Source organism: Octopus bimaculoides, chromosome 3, assembly GCF_046866305.1.
Source record: "Octopus bimaculoides isolate indiv1 chromosome 3, ASM4686630v1, whole genome shotgun sequence".
NCBI classification, from domain to species: Eukaryota; Metazoa; Mollusca; class Cephalopoda; order Octopoda; family Octopodidae; genus Octopus; species Octopus bimaculoides.
Genome location: NC_142930.1, coordinates 140,318,359 through 140,336,996, shown reverse-complemented (window position 1 = coordinate 140,336,996; position 18,638 = coordinate 140,318,359). Strand labels below are relative to the sequence as shown.

At 35.1% G+C, this 18,638-nt stretch overlaps 1 protein-coding gene and 1 long non-coding RNA gene across 4 annotated transcripts in view; one reads left to right on the top strand and one right to left on the bottom strand.

The window, feature by feature from the left end:
- The window catches only part of LOC106876727 (uncharacterized), a 1,066,253-nt gene extending 1,061,503 nt beyond the window's left edge, over window positions 1-4,750 (bottom strand). For both annotated transcript variants that reach the window (XM_052966107.2, XM_052966109.2), the window contains exon 1: window positions 3,413-4,750. The gene's annotated coding sequence lies outside the window, so the exon portion shown is untranslated. The remainder of the gene's footprint in view (window positions 1-3,412) is intronic.
- The window catches only part of LOC106876728 (uncharacterized), a 364,673-nt gene that overhangs the window by 305,517 nt on the left and 40,518 nt on the right, over window positions 1-18,638 (top strand). The window lies entirely within an intron of this gene.

Sequence of the window (18,638 nt, the reverse complement as noted above, 5' to 3'; positions counted from 1 at the left end):
ATATATATATATATATATATATATATATATATATATAATGTAAATGATGGACTTCTTTGAGTTTCTGTCTACCAAATCCACTCACAAGGCTTTGGTCGGCCCAAGGCTATAACAGAAGACACTTGCATTGGGACTGAATCAGGAACCATGAGATTGGGAAACAAGCTTTTACCATGCAGCCATGCCTGCACCTATATACAAAATATTTAAATTGTTTTATGCAATTCTTTATAATATTTAATAATAAAGATACATTCAGGGTTTTTTTTTATATATACAGCGAATGGGTATGGAGGCCCAGTAGAGTTAAATAAAAACCAAAGGGTCTATAGATAAAAAATAGTAGAGAAGCGCTGTTCTATATTTACTGCCTACAAAGCACCCCTGCATTGTGCTGTAGCCATAATAAAACCTGCCTATTCGCTTTATAGTGATTGATGAGCAAAACAATTTCTACAATGCAGGGACACACACAAAAAAACATGCATTCAGTACACAATGTAAAGTGGTTTGCAATCAATGGAAATGGCATAGAGATGGGAAGTCCCTATAGCGCTGTCTCGCTGTGGATTATTCATCCTCTCCTGCATTGATGCCATGATAAAATGCACCCAGTTCACCCAGTTAAGCGGTCGGTGATGAGAATAAAATCCAATCAACGAATCCAAGCGAAACATGTATGAGGACCAGCCTATACAAGTAGTGGCTAATAAGGAATGATTCAGACCATAACAGTATGTATAATCCATGCAAGCATAGAAATGATGATGATGATGATGATGTACATATATATACATTCTGTCATAATAATGTGGGATCAAGTACCACGAACAGCCTTCAACTTTTTCTATTCAAAGGGTTTTTCGACCCAACATTATTTATAGTTTTTGCCATTTTAAGTTCAACCATTAAAAACTCAGAGTGGGGGGGGGGGTATGAGTGCGCATATGCCAAAGGATATGAGCAGCTATTATTTTAAATGTCAGAAATATTCTGCTTAATAGAAAAGCCAAACAAATACATCTGGTTGGAACTTCGTTCGAAAATGAATGGACAGCTTTATAAAATTCATAATTGTCATGAGTATGGTGATCTATACTTTTTCTGGCTTTTTTTAAAGCTGGAATGATTCCAGTATATGCTTAACTCATTAGATCCAAAATTCTTTGAACAGCATAACATCAGTGTTTTGTCAGTTTTCCCTTTTGTCAATCTTTAACACTCATATATATATATACATATGCTATCATTATGTACATATATATATATATATATATATATATATATATATATATATATATATATATATATATGCTAAATACACATGTGTGTGTATATATATATATATATATATATATATATATATATATGCTATATATACATAACTATAAATATATATATGTATACAGATATATATATATATATATACATGTCATGTATACAGATATATATATTTATATATGTTATGTACACATATATATATGCTATGTATACATATATACATATATGCTATGTATACATATATATATGCTATGAATACATACATACATATATATGCTATATATACATATATATACTCTTTTACTCATTTCAGCCATGCAGCCATGGTCATGCTGGAGCACCACCATACATACATACATATATACATACATACATATATATATATATATATATATATATATATATATATATATATATATATATATATATATATATATATAAAGACCCCCTTCGGTCATGAATGACCATGGCGTTGCACCTAGAAAGTTACCCTTGAGGCACACGTCCGGGCAAGTTGTTTACGGAAGACCAGCAGTCACCCGTGCATACCAGTCTCCCCTCTTCACACCACCAATGTTATCCAAGGGAAAGGCAAAGGCCGATAGAGCTTGGCACCAGTGACGTCGCAACTCATTTCTACAGCTGAGTGAACTGGAGCAACGTGAAATAAAGTGTCTTGCTCAAGATCACAACACACAACCCAGTCCAGGAATCAAACTCACTACCTCGTGATTGTCAGACCGACACTGTGATCACCGAGCCATGTACCTTCACACACACACACACATATATATAGGCTATATATATATATATATACAAATATACATAAATGTGTGTGTGTGTGTGTGTGTGTTATACTCTATATATACTATTAATAAAGAAGTATATAGTTAAAGGCAGGTGAATTCAATAACATGAAAATATATCAAACTTATTTGTTCACGTTACAAGCTCTCACACACGGCTCGTGTTTACTACAGCAGCTGATTTCCTTGCCTGCTTCAATAACATGTAAAGCACGAATGACAGCACACACACACACACACACACCTCATCTCTCTCTCTCTCTCTCTCTAATAGGGAAAGAACGATGAACATCGTGATTATATGCATGCAGGCATGCATACAGACAAGCACGCACACATACATATATGCATGCATACATTCATGCAACTGATATACATATATATAAATATATAATCACGTCTGTATATATATGTATGTATATATTCATGTATGTGTTTGTATATATACACACACACACACAGACACACACACACGCTCACACATTCATGTATATATGTAAACAATCACATACTGTTATATACATATATGAAAGAAATTCTTGTATACAGTGCTCAGATGCATGTTATAGAAAATGTACGAAGAAAATAAAAGTGTGTTATAAGACGTATACACGTTTCGTATATATCTTCATAAATAGATGGGTACTTCAAATTATACATTTATGCATACATTTAAATATCTTTATAGAATATATAAGAGTAGAACGGAACGGTAAACCATATATTTCTTTCTTTCTTACCGATAGATCGTGTCATTCATTCAAAACCCAAAACACCCCCAATTACAGGTCCGATTGGCACCTAGCAAAACAATCACCTATAACAGACAATTGCTGAAGTTTTCTCTCCTAAAAGAAGAGTTAACTGCGATTTTCGAAGCATATATTTTAAGCATGTGAAGGAAATTACCGTTGTGGTTTTTGGGGGGTTTTTTTTTAGTTTCCTTTCAATGTTTATTTTTTTTTCTTTATTATATCACTACGATCTTTTCTCTATTTTTTTCCACCCCGTCTGGATGTATAGTATGGATTGTTTTTTTTTGTTTTTTTTTCTCACATCGTTAAGAAATCAATGAGCTGTTGAAGCTGGTCGAGTAATTTTAATTATTTTTGATAATAATAATGATAATAATAATAATAATGTTGACATGCATGAGAACGAATGTCATTATCAGCTTCAAATAAACTAAAGATACCGGTCAATAACCTCAGATAAGAACAATTGCAATAAAAACAAAAATTGTAGTAATACTAACGAACCGTGAGTATCTCAACATCAAAGTCAAATTAAAGATGGTTTATAAAAACAAGGACAATTTTAATTACCTGGAAAATGTAAGTGTTGGACTGCTATATCACTCGCTGATATCGCGTGTTGCTTCGCTCTTTCCTTATATTTTTTGTTTAATTTTTATATTCCGTCTCTCTATTGGTTTTCTGAATGATTGTTTTGTTATTATTTATTTATTTCTGCGTTAATATACATAACTTCGGAAAGGTGTGTGCAAAAAACAATGCGTGTCTGTATACGTGTATTCGTAATTACAGTGGGTACATGTGTACGTGTGTTTACTTGAATATAATGCTATGTGTGATGGTTCTTATCTAGATGCAGAGAGACATGAAACACCAAGCAAACACTTTCCGTAGACATAAATAGATACATGTGTATACAGTTCACATTCACCCGTTAATTAGTCTTTCTGTAAATGCCCGTTGCCGTGGATATCGACCTGGTGTAGCCAGCAATTAGTGGGGCAACTCCCTCCACATCAGAGCTAGGTACCGTGCAAAGTGCAGAAGATGTGTCGCTCTCCAACAAATATAAACAGGCTCCGTTATTTACAGCAGAAAGAGAAAGTACGATTGTAATAATACTGCTGCTTCTGCTGTTGTTGTATGCAAGCCGTAATTAAAGTAGAGGGAGAAGTTGTTCACGTGGAGGTCCGTACTCGCTGCACACCAAAATTGAATGGAGCTAGTTTGATCAGCTGGTCGACTGTTTTTGGTATTTTTGAGGTACGACCATGTTGAAAGGATGACCGTGACAATGTTATTTATTAAGAACATTGGATAAAGCCTTAAAACATTCTACCATGACGTTTGTAAAGGTGGTTGCTATGATCAGAAGGAAGGCGCTTAAGCAATGACAACAGAGGTAACACTATCTGCACGATAAATAAATAGTAGTTGTTATAAACTAACTGGTTTAGGGGACGTGGACTTTCTCAAATCTTGTCATCATCTATAATAATAATAATAATAATAATAATGCATAGAGCAGTAGCAGTAGTTGACAATGAAAGTTTTGTGGTTATTAAAGATTACTACAATCCATATTGTTGTCAACGTGATCACTTGGGTACAGTTTCTTCTTCAGTTGGTAACATTCAACCGCAGGGAGTTTTGTTTTTGTCTCCTTTAAAACAAAACAAAGGTAACATGATTGAATGGAAAAAAGAAAAGGAATAAAGAAAGAATGGAAGGTTAGATAAAAAGAAAAAAATTGTGAATTCGTCAGTTTGTGAATGACCGGCTTTCAATAATATATGTACACTGTCGCATGTGATGACACGGCCGTTGTCTTCCGTAACTCTTTCAAGAAAACCTGTCACATTGCCATTACTTGAAATAACTAATTTCAACGAATGTCCTCCCGAAATCTATTGATAAACTCTGAAATTAAGACCCAAATGGTTGATCCTGGTCACCAGTTTCGATTCCTAAATTTGTTTATTGTACCTTTTGTTTATCTGTTTTGGTCTTGAAATTTATTTTACTCCAGTCACCAAAAGACAAATAAATAAATGAAAGAATAAATAAACATGATAAACCCACGCTCAACACACACACACTACACACATGTACAATAAACCCATGCTCAACACAAACAGACACACATATATACAACACACATATACACACATATGCATAATATTAAAATTGTAATGATGTTAGGATTCTTGGATGTAGGTGGTATGTAGCTTCCTGGTGCAAAGGAGCAGCTGTTGTTGCAGCAGAAGCAGCAAGGGGGAAGATACAACACCTCTGTGAGCTAACAGTTGTAGTATGTTGGTGAATGGATCCTAGCTTATCTGTCAAATACCCCACTTTGGGATATGATCAAGGGTCTTATTGTGTGTGCGTGTGTGTGGCAGGTATACTGTGTCAGATATGCAGTTTGCATGTGATTTTTTTTTCGAGGGTAAGCAAGTAGATAGATTATCCAAGTTCAGAGTTCAGATCCTGAAGGAAAATGGTGCTTTGGCAATAATAATAATAATAATAATAATAATAATAATATTAGGGATAAAAACACAATTAAATTCAATTTATCAAAAATTAAAATTAAATATGTGACTGTGGATTTTCATGGATGAGTTCATGAACTTTGGTTCTTTTCTATATATATATATATATATATATATATATATATATATATATATATATATATATATATATATATATATAGTTTGTACAGAAAACGAAGACAAAGACAGGAAAGGGAATAACATGAAGGTGTATTAGGTTGGCGCTCAGGAAAAACAGAAAAGTCTTTGACATTTCGAGCCTACACTCTCTGACAGAAAGGAACAAGAGAAAAAAATGGAAGGAAAAAAAAATGTGTTGGGATTATTAGTTTCACACACACACACACAAATAGTTGAAATTTATAGAAAAAAAAAGACAAAGACAGATGTATGAACAACAAGCAAGTGTATTAGTTTGACGCATGGGAAAATGGAAAAGTCTTATATATATATACATATATATTATACTGTGCACATGTATGTTGTAATAATCTCTGCTTGGGGCCTAGCCTTCAGGGTATCTTTGTGGGCTCTGTCATTCACATGCAAAAATATACTTTCTTTTTTTTTGCTGGTTTATTTTTGTTTGTTTTCTTTTTTTTTTTACTTAGTGGGTCTGGAAGATGGGACAGTGTCCATTGCCCACGGCAGACTTTCCAGGATCGGTGAGGTCAATGCCATCAATGTTCCTACAGGAAAGACATGTAGTGAGGACATACCAGAAGGCCAACATTCTGGGAAGGAAGACTGGATGTAGGAATATGATGGTTAACATGTTAATTGGGGCAGGGATTAAATACAACATGGCTGTTAAGAGGAGCAGAGATGAGTGAGTTAGAAAGTGCCTGAGTGTAGGAAACACAAAGCAAGCCACCAGCAGGGAATAGAGGTCATTAAGGTTGTGGTAGAAAAGACAGCAGGAGGAGATTGCATAACTGTGCATTACAGGCGAATGTGTGCTTAGGAGGGATTCTATGCTAATCAGTCAAGTGGCCCTTTTTTTATTTTTTTGATGCAGCTTAGAATGCTTGTATTAGTTTTAATGGTGGAGGGTCATTTGTATTCTTTTATTCTTTTACTTGTTTCAGTCACTTGACTGCAGCCATGCTGGAGCACCACCTTTAGTTGAACATATCAACTCCAGGACCTATTCTTTGTAAGCCTAGTACTCATTCTATCTGTCTCTTTTGCCAAACTGCTAAATTACGGGGATATAAATACACCAACATCGGTTGTCAAGCGATGGTGGAGGACACACACAGACACACAAATATATATATATATATATATATATATATATATATATATATACTTTATTTAAAAGCAGCAGAAATATAACAAAAAGCTGTTACTCAGAGTTTCACATTTCCATTCATCGGACAGTTTTCTAACAAAACTGTCCGATGAACGGGAACATGAAACTCTGAGTAACAGCTTTTTGCTATATTTCTGCTGCTTTTAAATAAAGCATATCACTCTACCTCTCGTATTTGAGTACTCATTTTTCCACCTTGTTTCACATTTACGTGCTTACTCCGATAGATATATATATATATATATCCAAGAAAGTTAGAGGTTGTGAATCCAACCCACTAAAGGATAATATCTGTTCAATATACTGCTGGAAGAATACCTAATTATTATTACACTAGTGTTTTTTCATTGCATGGCAATTACATTACCAAGTGCAATAAATGGGTGCGGGTAAAAAGTTATTTTACCATTAATTCATATAGCGATAAGAAAATGGAGGGGATTAATAGGTGATATTCATCAATTTGTAGACATTGTATTGTGTCAATTTACTTGTTAATTTGTTTACTAAAAGGACAATAATAACTATATACAAACACATGTGACATATTATGTCATATCAACAATACAATGTCTGCAAGTTGATGAACACCACCTATTAATCCCCTCCATTTTCTTATTGCTCTCTCTCTCTCTCTCTCTCTCTATATATATATATATATATATATATATATATATATATATATGTGTCCGGCATTCGCCATGATAGATCACTGACTACTACACATGTATTTTTTTCTCTCCTTGTTTCTTTCTGTGTTCTTTTCTGTTGAAGAGCGTAGGCTCAAAACGTTAAAGACTTTCTCTATTCCCGAGCGTTATACTAATACATCCATTTGTTGTTTACACCACCTGTCTTCGTCTGTTGTTTTCTTCGTGAATTCTCATATATATATATATATATATACACACACACACTGCACTTCTTTCAGTTTCCATGTTTCAAATCCACTCGCAAGGCTTTGGTCAACCTGCAGCTATAGTAGAAGACATTTGCCCAAAATTCCACGCAGTGGGACTAAACCCAGAACCATGTGGTTGGGAAGCAAGCTACTTACCACACATGTTGAATATTATTAGGAATTGTATTAAAAAAAAATTGTTAAAATATTTTGTATATTGTAGAAGTATAACTAATTTTTGCCCACAAATTTCAACAGAATCTTATATGGATCTCCAATAGTTTGAGGGCAGTTGAGAACCACTACTGTAGAAGATATAAATGGCTACTCCAGCTGGGAAAAGAGAAAAGTGACAATGATGATGTGATATGGTATACTTCTCAAGATACAAGAAGATGAATATAAGAGAGAATACTGACAGAGGATCACAAAGAGTATGGGGTGAAATTATTTTACTGCATATTGGATGTGGATTTTCTAACTGATTAGCATAGAATCTCTCCTAAACACACATTAGCCTGTAATACACAGTTATGCAATCTCCTCCCACTGTCTTTTCTACCACAACCTTAATGACCTCTATTCCCTGCTGGTGGCTCGCCTTGTGTTTCCTACACACAGATACCTTCTAACTCACTCATCATCAGTATGAAGGTCATAATTTTCATTTCATAGTAGACTTACTGTTAACCATTACTCATTCCTCTGATTGAGCTCCTGAACTGTTGGTCAAATTACTAGAAAGAACAACCAGGCCTTCCTCAAAACACAACCTACTATGTTAAAAGAAAGAGGATACTTTGGATTATATAGTTTGTGAGTATATACTATTACAGAAAATTGATGTAGATTGTCAAGGGTAGAATACCTTTTATCATAATCTTTTTTCCAAAATGCATCAGTTCAAATTTTCCCTCATTTAGTTACATTTTGTTTTTGTCTGCCCATTGACTCACAGCATGTATGATAGTTCAGTCTTCATCTCCATTGATAATTTTCTGGAGCTTGGAGTCCAGATATTTTCACTTTGCTGTGTTTAATGATGCTTGAAATGTCATTTATATAGACTACTAGCAGAAATACCCGGCGTTGTCCGGGTTAAAGAGAATAATGAAATCTAAAAACGCCGTCTAGACTACGCATCATCTTTATATATAGAGATGTATAAACACACACGCACCCAAACACACGTATATATATATGTATATCAATATAAATATATGAAAGTCAATGAAGTTTTGTAAAAGAAGGTGATCATGTACATACTTTCTTGTTGTTGTGATTATAACACCTCGTTGTAAACAATGTTCCTTGTTTTCCCTTGTGGAGCATATACAAATAGGCTTTTTTTTTTGCAGCCCACTCTTGAGCAGCCAACATACAGTTGTCCATGTGAGAAGCAGGGCTGTTCCAAGAGAAGACCAGCTACAGACAGTGTTTGACCCTGAGATTTGTTTATGGACATGGCAAAAGTCACACGAAGGGGGGAATTGTAGTCTTCTGAATGTAAAAGGAATGTCTGCTCCTGATGGGGTAAGAGGAATTCTTGGAATAAAGACGTCATCCCCTTTTGCACATCCAGAAAGAATGGTATCCTCGATAACGTGTGACATCATTTTCTTTATCACGAGTCGTGTTCCATTGCAAAGTCTTGGTGGTTCCAGATTGCGGAGCAGCATTACAGGCGTTCCAACTTTAAGTGATAATATGTCGAGAGGTAGTCCTGGAGGCTCCAACGAATTGAGAAATTCAGGAGGATAGTTCACCACTTCATTTGTATCTGGAACTGTATCAACAGACTTGTAAGTTTGAAGATTGCCGGGAAGAGAATGCATCAGGTGTTGATTAATTTTTGTAACAGCTACGTTTTTTGGAGCTAATATTGCTCTTTCACATAGCCAATTGTGATTTTGGTAGTTTTGTTTAAAGTTGGGAAAGACTTTGTGTTTGAGGTCATCTACAGAATTAACAACAGAACAAAATGGCCGGAGGTCTGCAACGAAATAATTTTACTCAGCACTTTGCAAGTGAATCAGTGGAGGCAAAGATGCGTCTCATTTACTTGACAATTTATGCACCACATTGCAGAAATCACAATGTAAGTATATCTGAAAGGGTAGTCTTACACTGTTGTACCGTTGAATTACAAATAATGCTCATCTGTTATGTTCGGGTTAAAATTTCATCAACATCAAAAATATATGAATTTTCATGGGAGTTATGGCCGTTATGCAAAGAATATAATTTCCAAATTTCATAAAGATCCATTCAGTACTTTTGACGTAGTTTTGGATAAGAAAACAAATGACTAATGTGTGTGTTTGTGTGCATGTGTATGTATGTGTGTGATGGGTGTATATATGTATAGATATCAGTATGCATGTATATATGTGTACATATTACATGTACATCTATATATATATATATATATACATCTATACATATGTATACATATACATGTATGCATATAGATCTATCTATATATATATCTATACATATACGTGTACATATACATCTATATGTATACATATACATCTCTCTCTCTCTCTCTTTCTCTCTCTCTATATCTATACATATACGTGTACATATACATCTCTTTCTCTCTCTCTCTGAAAGTATCTGTCATTACAGTATCGAAATGGTGTACATATACATCTATATGTATACATATACATCTCTCTCTCTCTCTGAAAGTATCTGTCATTACAGTATCGAAATGGTGTACATATACATGTATATGTATACATATACGTTTCTCTCTCTCTCTTTCTCTCTCTCTCTGTGAAAGTATCTGTCATTACAGTATCGAAATGTGATTGTTTCAGTTAGTGGAATAGTTTCATTTTTAAAGTGAAAGTATTTGACATGAGTGTTTTTGTTTCACTTTTGACACGTAATACTTAAATAGTGGAAGAGATATTATGTTGCCGTGTGCTCGAACTCTGCGAGAAGTTAAAAAATTTTTTGACTAAAACACAACTGGAACCCTAAGTAAGGCATGTGTAAAATTTGAATGAAATTGGTTGCGTAGTTCTCGAGTTTTAGGGATTCACACACACAGACAGACAGACAGACAGACACACATTCTCATTTTTATATATATAGATAAACAGAAGTGGGCCCAAGATAGTCCCTTGAGGGACACCACTGGTGACTTTTGTTAGGCCTGAATGGATTCCACTGAAAGTTGGTTATACATCATTAGATGTATACCTGACTTTCCTATATAAAAATTAAAGAGTATATAACGGAACGCTGAACTCCAGACTATCAACTTAAACAACACTTTATTTAGGTGGTAAATATATATACATCTTTAATTCTTGTTGTTACAGCTTCTGTTGTGTGTGAGCATAGTTGTTGGGACGTGGGTATGTAGTTGTAAGCGAGCTGTCGAGTGTAAGTCCGAAAGATGTAGAGAGACAGCTTAACACGTCCATGCTCATGGTCGGCCGACCGTAAAAGAGAGAGAATTAAGCGGGAACGCTTGGCTGTTTAATTCCACGCATGCGTGAGACTACGCATGCGCACGGCGTTACTACAGGGCTCCCTCGCCAGTGCGAGAAACGCACGATAAATGAAATCTGTTAGAACGCCTGAGGCAGGATGGCCACTGAAAACCACCCACAAGATGTAGCACAAAACACACACAAAGAAAAATGAAAGAAATGAAATGTACACTCGTGTGATACATGCATGCAATGTACAAATGAAAGAAAAACATGCAATATGGGCAGTAAATGCCACCTAGTAAAAAACAAATGAGACAATGAGAAAACAAATCGTGATGACTACTGTCCAGGAACTGGAATCACGGAATGTGAAAGTTTGAGTGTTTGTTTTTACTGAAAGGAAAGAAAATGTATGAGTGCACAAGTGTGTGTGTGAGAAAAAAAACACAGAACATAGTAAAAGTGTCTGTAGAGACAAAAAATCCAGTTCGTACAAGAGTCCCACAAGGAGATAGAATGTCCGTACTCAGGAAGTCGTGGTCGGTGAGCAGAGCTATAGATGAGCTTCGGAATGCTAGTTGTGACCGGTTACCCGGTACGGAATATTCAATGAAAGTTACACAAGGAAAATTTGGTCTGTTGATCGTGAGTGTAAAACATCCACTCTAACAGAGTTGACAAAACCGAGTGTGTTGATCTGGTGGTGGGGTTGTTGGCGCACGACATTGTGGTAGACAGTACATTGATGAAGACGTCGGCGCAAGAACTGCTATAGCTGTGTTCTGTATGTGTGGTGGTAATGATCTGTTGAAACTTGGCGACGTCGGGGGGAATGCTTGTAGTTGGTAGTAGTAATTGTTGTCGTCACGGTGGTAATCTTGGTTGAGCGAAGCTGGTGGTGAAAAAGCTGTTCGTTCATTGTTGTTTGAAGAGGTGCGCTTTTTTGCAGACGATCGACAGACAAATCTCTGTACGACCATTAGCGAAAACCTCGAAGAAAAATTTTCTTAACCCAAGATGAAAGAACGACCGTGCGAACTCAAAAAGGAGAAATGGTGACGAATGGAATAACAGAGGACTCCTTTTATTTAAACGTGTCACACGGTCGAACACCAAAATATATATCAAAGATGATATACAAGTAATTACGTTATACTACGAACATTAGTGAATTCGTAAATACCAGTAATAAGACGATAGAAAAGACAACCGTATGAAATGAATAACAAGAGTTATTGTGTGGCATAAAAGATGTATGTGTATGTGAGAGTGTGAAATGCGACATATAAGAACATAATAAAAAACAGGCCGTCTATATGTATGTGAGATATCACAGCAGAAAGAAAGTCAGAACACTTGAGTTTTTTATACCAAGTTTTTTTAGTACACAATAGGAAATATCGCAGGCTGTAATTCTTGTCTGTTTATCGTGAGTGGAAAACATCCACTCTAACAGAGGCGAGAATAAAAACCGCGCTTGTTGAGTCGTGTTGACTATGGTTGGAGATGTTGGTAATACGTAGTTCAGTCTCCATGGCCGTATTTGTTCTTTAGTCGGGTTCACCAGTTATAAGTTGGTAGTCCAGAGTCCATGCTGCGTTTGTTTCTTCGTCGAATCACCACTTTATAAGAAAGTGGGTTATTGCAGCTCAGCGGGCTGCGTGTTCGAATCACGTCGGGGGTCACCAGTATAGGAAAGTTGGTTATACATCATTAGATTTATACCTGACTTTCCTATATAAAATTAAGAAATATAACGGAACGCTGAACTCCAGACTATCAACTTAAACAACACTTTATTTAGGTGGTAAATATATATATACATCTTTAATTCTTGTTGTTACAGCTCCTGTTGTGTGTGAGCATAGTTGTTGGGACGTGGGTATGTAGTTGTAAGCGAGCTGTCGAGTGAAAGTCCGAGAGATGTAGAGAGACAGCTTAACACGTCCATGCTCATGGTCGGCCGACCGTAAAAGAGAGAGAATTAAGCGGGAACGCTTGGCTGTTTAATTCCACGCATGCGTGAGACTACGCATGCGCACGGCGTTACTACAGGCCTGAATGGATTCCACTGATCACAATATGTGTTCTGCTCTCCAGGAAATACTCAATCCAGTGTAGTAGTTTTCCATGGATTCCAATTTTTGACAGTAGGATATTGTGGTCAACTTTGTCGAACGCTTTACTGAAGTCAAGATATATGACATCAGAGTTCGAACCTGATCCCAAGGCTTTAAGGACATCATCAATATGATGTCAGTCCCTACTAGTTTGAATTTAGTAGATTGTGGCTCTCCCAAAAGCCAGCTGTCCTTGATCTCACCACTCTTTCAAACACTCTGATGATATAGGAGGTGAGTGAGATTGGGCAATAGTTAACTGAGTGGGATCTGTTTCCCTGTTTGAAAACTAGGATGACAGACTGGGACAAAAGCTGTTTCAGTATATAACCTAAGTCTAAAGAATCTCTCCAGAAGTTGGTTGGAGGGACTGCAAGCTGGTGTCTACATTCCCTCAAAACACTAGTGGGGAATCTATAAGAGCCTACAGCAGAATAGTATTTGATCTCATTAATTGTTGCTGTGATGTCTGAAGCAGTAAAAGTTATGTCCAAGATTATATGTTGAGAATTGATTTCATTCACATTCCTTGCGGCAATATCAGTGAGACCACTAAAGACAGAACAGTATTGTTTCTGCAGTACTTCTGCCATTTCTTTAGCATCATGTTGGAGAATGCCATTATCATCAATCAGTGGGCCAACGAGGGAAACAGCAGTCCTATGCTTATAGGCATATGAATAGAACACTTTTAGGTTCAGTTTGATTTTTTTTTTATTACCCACTGTTCCTCTGCTACTCTTTGATTTTCAGTGCAGGTTTTCATGTTGGTTTGCAAATGAAGTTTTACCCTTTCATTGTTGTTGAATGTAGATGCTGTTTGTCAGAGTATTCCAATCAGTTGATTTCTTTTTATTAGGTCTTTTGATGAATGTTTTTTTTTCTCTCTAGGGAGCCTGTTTCTGTTCATACTTGTGAATTTCATAGGAGCATGTTTTGAGCATGAATAGGTGACAATGTCCTGAAAGCACTGCCATGTGGTTTCAATGTCAGAGGAACTGAGAGTGAAGGACCAGTTAATAAAAGACAGATCCTTTCTAATTGCTCCCCAATCAGCTTCGTGAAGGTTTATGTTGTCAAATAAGTGCAGTGGAGTGGGAGTGACTGGTTTGGTTTTGGTATGCCAGAAATTAAAGTTACAGCGTATCATGTTGTGGTCCAAGAGGAGAATCTTTTCAATTGAAATGCTATGAATGGAGCTACAGTGGTTTGTTAATATCAGATTCAAGATCATTTTATTGTTTTGTTGGTTTGAGCACTAGTTGTATCAGGAAAAATTCATCCATTAGATTAAAGAGTGATTCTGCTGCTGCTTTATCTGGTGTAGTGCAGTTGCCTAACTTCCAGAATATTTGTAGGCCAGTTAACATAAGGGAGGTTAAAAATCACCCATCACCAGTATGTTTCCAGAGTTGTATTTTGGAAGGAGGGACTTGATTTTGTTGAGGCATTCTTCAAAGTACTTTAGAGGTCCTTTGGAGAGGCCTGTAGAGACCAACAATGGTTATGTCGTTGGCCTTGTTAAATAATAATATGGGTTCACAGTAGCCATTGGAAAACAGTTCCTTGGCATCAATTGCAAAGGAATCATGGAGAAAAATGGCCGTTCCTCCTTTATTTCAGTCTGCATAATCTGCATGGATGATGGTAAAATTTTTTATTTTCACCTCAGCTTCCATTTGGGTGTTGTTTAGGTGAGTTTCTGTAAGGATAAAGAATGTCAAAGCAAGAGTGGTTCTATTGTTCTATGTGCTTAGTCTTATGTGATATGTTGTTCAGAGGTAGCAGTGAGGATAGTTTTTGTATGGAGTTGTGTGAGCAGGGTGATGTTCTAGATGGTTGCTGATAGCTCATTGGATCTCCTGGCTTAGGTCGGCCTTCATATTTCCTAGATAAGTTAGTAAAAATAAGTTTCCTCTTTGGTTAGCCATTTGGTCAGATGATACATTATGCATGTTTATGTTATTTCGTGTTATGGTTTCCCCATAATCCTATCTTTGTTGCTTGGTTTCAGAAGGTGAAATGCGTTTTATTTTGTTTTTGTTGTTGCATTCCTCTATTGCTGTTTATTTTTATTTTTATTTCATTTTGTACTTTTTAGATGGTAGTAGTTGCATTCCAGGTTCAGGCACATCCTTAGAGACACAGAAGTCACAGTTTAGGATGGATGGAAGAAGGTACACCCGTTGCCTTTTGTACATCCATATTTAGGATCAGGGCCATGGACTCTGTATTTGGGACAGTATTTGGGGTGAAGGTGAGGACAGTTTTTTTTTTCCAGTTAAGCCATAGGGACAAGTGCCCTTAACAAGTCTACTGCAGAAGGTAGGGTGGAAGAAAGGGCAGTGTTCCTTGTTGTTGGTGTTCCTGGGGCCAAATCTGCAGTTACCTTTGGAATGATAATGACAGGATTTTTTGATGTGGTTATAGAAGAGCTTTTTCTATATTAGCATCTGAGGTCAAGGGAAACTCATTGGTCAGTGTTCCTAATGTAATAGCAGTAGTAGACTGTTATTGTTGAGGTGGTAGTGAATCCTGGCTTACAATAGTAGGGTTGGTTGGAATTAGGTTAGATAGCAACACCAAAGGAGATGTTTGTTGCTGGCCAACAGGTTGTTGAGGTGACCCCTGATTTGTTACTGTAGGGTCAATTGGTGCTCTACATCCATTGACCAATATAGCTTCTAGTGTTTCTAAGTGCATGTGTACAATATGAAATGACCTTGTGATTTCTTTTATTTTGTTCTCGATCTGCTTTTCAGATCTGTTAAAAGACTGTGAAGCTAGTTTTTCAGCAATTTTACCATAAACATTAGTTGTTTCATCATCATTGTGGTAAGTGTACCAGACATTTAAAAGTGCACTAATTTCATTTTCTACCCAGTGGCGTTTTAAAATATTATTGGCTTTATACAGTAGAGTAATATTATACACTGCACGTTAGTTATTGCTGATTTGATGTATAATCGTGTATGCGATGTATATGAATGTATGTGTGTGTGTGACTGAAAATATATATGTGGGGAGGAATGTATGTGAATATATATATATAAATATAAATATATATATATATATATATATATATATATATATATATATATATATATATATATAAAAGATAATAAGAGCGAAAAAACTACAGAAGGCTTGTGTTACTTGGTTAAAGTATATATTTAAATTATGTCAGAAAAATGTTAGAAAAATGTTATAAAATCTTTTTGGTATATAAACATTGTATTTTGAGAAATAACCGGTTTCGTGTTTATATATATATTCATAAATATATATGTATGTGAATATATGTATATATATGTGCGTGTGTGTGTGTGTGAATATATATGTGTGTGTGTATATTATATATATGACAGGCTTCTTTCAGTTTCTATCTACCAAATCCACTCACAAGGCTTTGGTAAGTCCAAGGCTATTGTAGAAGACACTTGCCCAAAACGCCACACAGATAGCAACAAGTCAATTTCTGTGTGGTGTTTCACCTACTAGATATAGAAGCCAAATCTTCTTCAAACCACATCTTACTGTTTTTTTAAATAAGGAAGGAACACATTAGATAATATAGACCTAGATATCTTTTAAATGATTGAATAATGGCAGCTGAAATGTCTTTGAGCATTTGTCTGGTTGATCATTGTTGACCTGGGGTTAAACAGCTACAATGACAATGAAGCTGTTTGTTAGCAGTTTATGGTGCTTTTAATCCCATTTACTAGAGTAGAGTAAGCATTGAGAAAATTAATCAATTAAATTAGTAAAACAAAGGGTTAAAACACAATATGAAGTAAGCAGTCCTTTTAGTACATATATATAATTATTGTCACATGAATTACCATTATTAGAACAAGACACACAGAAATAATGGAATGTCTGTAGAATTGAAGTAATCAACAAGTATCATTGTGTTGTCAGCATACCTCTACATCACAATGTCTGTAATCAGCGCTTATGCATTGCAACATGATGTAGAGCAAATACAGCTATCAGCTAAACACTGATTTAAACCTTCTGATTCCAAATGATTTGAAACCAATCCTGGTTTTATGATACGATTTTACTGTTTTAGAATTATGTTAAGCAAAACCTTCCATCAAAATTTCATGTTAAATTCATGTTCCAAAGAACCAACTTAACCCTTTAGCATTCAGATTATTCTGTCTAGTGTAATGCTTATTTATTTACATTCCTTGGAATTAATCAGACATTATCTTGTATCCTTTTATTTTCTTTTTTTTCTTTTACTTGCTTCAATCATTTGACTGTGACCATGCTGGAGCTAAGCTACAGGGACATAAACACACCAACACCAGTTGTCAAATGGTGATAAGTGGTGATGGGGGACAATCACAGACAGAAAGACATACACACAATATCATCATCATCATTATCATCATTTAACGTCCGCTTTCCATGCTAGCATGGGTTGGATGAGGTAGCATGGACGATATATATATATATATATAAATTTTATAAAGAATATTCAAAAGGAATATTTTATTGAGCTTATATTAAATATATATCTTTCGAAATTTGGATATTGATTTCCTGTGAATATTATTAATAATTTTATAAATTTATTAATGATATAAAAACATATATATATATATATATATATATATATATATATATATATATATATATATATATATATATATATATATATATATATATATATATATATATATATATATATATATATATATATATATATATATATATATATATATATATATATATATATATATATATATATATATATATATATATATATATATATATATATATATATATATATATATATCATAGGTGTAGGAGTGGCTGTTTGGTAAGTAGCTTGCTTACGAACCACATGATTCTGGGTTCAGTCCCACTGCATGGCACCTTGGGCAAGTGTCTTCTACTACAGCCTCGGGCCGACCAAAGCCTTGTGAGTGAATTTGTATATATATATATAGAGAGAGAGATGCACACACACATACATATATATACATGCATATATATATATATATATATATATATATATATATACATGCATCACTCTCTCTCTCTCTCTATATATATATATATATATACACATATATATATTTATATGTGTGTGTGTGTGTGTGTGTGTGTGTGTGCATATATATATATATTATATTTATATGTATATATATATTTATATATGTTGTATAAAGAAAATGTACACCATTCCCAGTAAAAAGTGGTAGTAGCTAGCCATTATAACTAGACCAGTATCTAGTCAACAGGAGAAGGTCAGAAGGTCGAGAATATGTGCAGACTGTGTTGATAGTCGTACTGATATAGTAATTATACTGTGATACTGCATGGACGTTATAACAATCCAACCTTTTGAGGATAATAACACAACCTGAGGATAACACAACTTTGGAATATAACAATATCTGTCAGAGCAACAACCGTTGTCAAAGACAGATACA